The sequence below is a fragment of the Bidens hawaiensis genome, unplaced genomic scaffold (assembly GCF_021521415.1).
Source record: "Bidens hawaiensis isolate Kalapana, Puna unplaced genomic scaffold, B.hawaiensis_p1.1 tig00032348_1, whole genome shotgun sequence".
Lineage (NCBI taxonomy): Eukaryota > Viridiplantae > Streptophyta > Magnoliopsida > Asterales > Asteraceae > Bidens > Bidens hawaiensis.
This window is the reverse complement of record NW_027495487.1, coordinates 161907-164805: the sequence shown is the minus strand read 5'-3', so window position 1 is coordinate 164805 and position 2899 is coordinate 161907.

Here is a 2899-nt window from a genome sequence, read left to right as displayed (position 1 = left end):
TTACGACCTTCGGGATTGACCAAAATGATTGGCATTCCATCATAGGCATCAATCTTGGTAGCAATGTGACCCGGAAGACGCTGTGAAAAGCAACTTTCATATATACTTGTAAATAAAAAAGAAATTTAAAAATTCAATTTACCAATTTCTTGGTGACGTTCATGTGGAAGACGATTTTAGAGTCATCATCTTGCTCATCAAGATGAATTGGGTTTTGGGAGGACTACCCTGATTTCTTGATTGATAGTTGAGAAACAGCTAATTTGGACCAGGAAGGATAAATTCTATGTCATCTTCATGAAAGACATTAATATGAAATATCTTATCTGATATGATTTCAAACACAACAAACGAGCCACCTTTCAAGTTGGTTCGTTTAAAAACCTCATTCCTTACATCCTCTAGCCTACAACCCATTCCATCCCTAAGACATGAAACTTTAAACATATATCTATCTGGAGCAATAAGCTGAAAAAGCGAATTCATGTAATTGCCACCAAATTCTTGAATCACGTACCACTCAGGGAAATCCTATTAAACATGTTAATTAAAGGACATTTGAATTTGTAAACAATCATTAAAAACAGAAATTAAAACTTACCAAGTAATGGACGTGTCGGTTTCTGACTGGAATACATATCATAGTACCGGATTGATCATTTACGTTTCTTTTGAAAGTAAACATATTCAACATACATCTTGGTTTAATCTCAAAAACAACATATGTTCCAGCTTCTATACAACATTCTCTGATTAATTCAGTCCAGCCGGTTTTAAAATAAAAGTCGTCAAGTACTTTGATTATAACAACAGAAAACGTTCTACCACTTTGATCGTAAATCAAACAACAGCCGGTATTCGATTTCATGTCAGCAAACATTGGTTGAAAAATGAGCTATAAGTAACAAAAAAAATGTTCTTAGAATGTATATGTTGCAAAACTGTAAATTGTTTCATAAAAAAAATTAACCAGATAACAATATTAACATACCATCCTACTCATGGAATTGCTGTCGATATCTACCATGAACTTAACTCCATTATTGAGACGTGGCATTTTTATGTTCTTACCTCGATAAGCGATGTCTACGAATTACGGTAAAGCGAAGTAGAAGTCGATTTAGGGTTCTGAAGTTAAAAGGGTTTTGAATTTTGGTTTTATTTATTTCTACACATTTAATTATTTATATATTTTGGTTTTTTGTTTTATAATTTTTTAAAAATAGTATAAAAACATTTACTTTTAGTTTTTTTTACTAACATTCCGGTATTAAATTTCGTTAAAAGTGGAGTTCGTTTAATAAATTGTATTTTTTAAATAAATTTAAAATTTTATCCATTATTGAAGTATTATCTTAACCGTTAGTAAGATTTACAACTTCGTAATAGAGAGGCTCATAACATTCTAGTGTTATCATTTCAAGTATGTAGTTTTGTATCATTATCATCTTCTAGGTTATCATCATCACCATATGTGTTATGATGATGATCAACATCATAAAGTTATCATCGTTATCATGTATTATAGTGGTTATCATCATCATAATCATCGATCACCATCACCATGAAACGGCATCATCATCAGACGTGCGGGTAATCAACGTGGTCATTGTATAGGCTATTATAGTCGGCGTTGATTATAAGGGCTCAAACATATATCTCGCTATCAGTGTCGTCATCATCGTCACACATATCCATCAACATCATCAGCATCATCATCATCATCATCATCATCATCATCATCATCATCATCATCATCATCATCATCATCATCATCATCATCATCATCATCATCATCCGATTGCCATGTACGGGATGTAGTCAGCATCGTATGGGTTATCATAAACAAAACGCCCAATATTAGCAATCACTGTCGGCACCATCTTATGAATTGTCTTCGTCATCAAATGACATCATCAGTCGTACATGCTACCATCAGTATGACCATCGTATACGTTATCATGGTCGTCTTAAAAATTCATACGGGTTACATGTCATTAAACATTGGTGTCACCATTATCATCAACATATATGTGTGTGTGTGTGCGCGCGCGCCTGTGTGGCGTATTGTCATATAGGTACATATAATTGGTCCTCATCATATATATGTGTGATCATCATCATAGACGTCATGCTCGTCGTACGAGCTACAATCGCCATCGTATGGGTTGACGTAAGCAAACCGTATATATAGGGTAACAACATCAATATGATAACCACCACCAACCCAGGTAGTTATATTAGCATCGTCTCGTCATAATTGGGCCAATCATCATGGTCATCATACGGGATAGCACCGTCATTGTCTCATGTATGACATATCCACAATCATACTACACACCACCGCCCACATTCGCCACAACGACCCCAGCACCAACCACTAACCACACTGCACCACCACCCACCACAACCACCCACCACACCACCACCACTCACTAATATTATATATAAATATATATACATTTATTTATACCCATCCACCACCACCACCCACTACCCACCACCACCACCCACCACAAGCACCACCGACCTCCGCCACCACCACCCACTACCCACCACCACCACCACCACACATCCGCCACCATGAACCACCGCACCTCTGCCACCGTCCACCACCACACATCCACCACCACGAACCACCGCACCTCTGCCACCATCCACCACCATCATGACCACCTTGCACGCACCATATTTTAAAAGGGTCAAATAACTACCGTACGATTAAAATTTAAAAGCACGCGCCTTCTTTTAAAAAACTCAAATAACTACCCTCGTAAGTCAAAATTCCTAAAAACCGTCGACGATTCGTTTCTACAGTGAAGCACAAGCACAAGTACAAGCACGATAGGTCTCAGAACCCTAACTCATCTACTTCTGGAACGGAACCAAAATGAAGAAC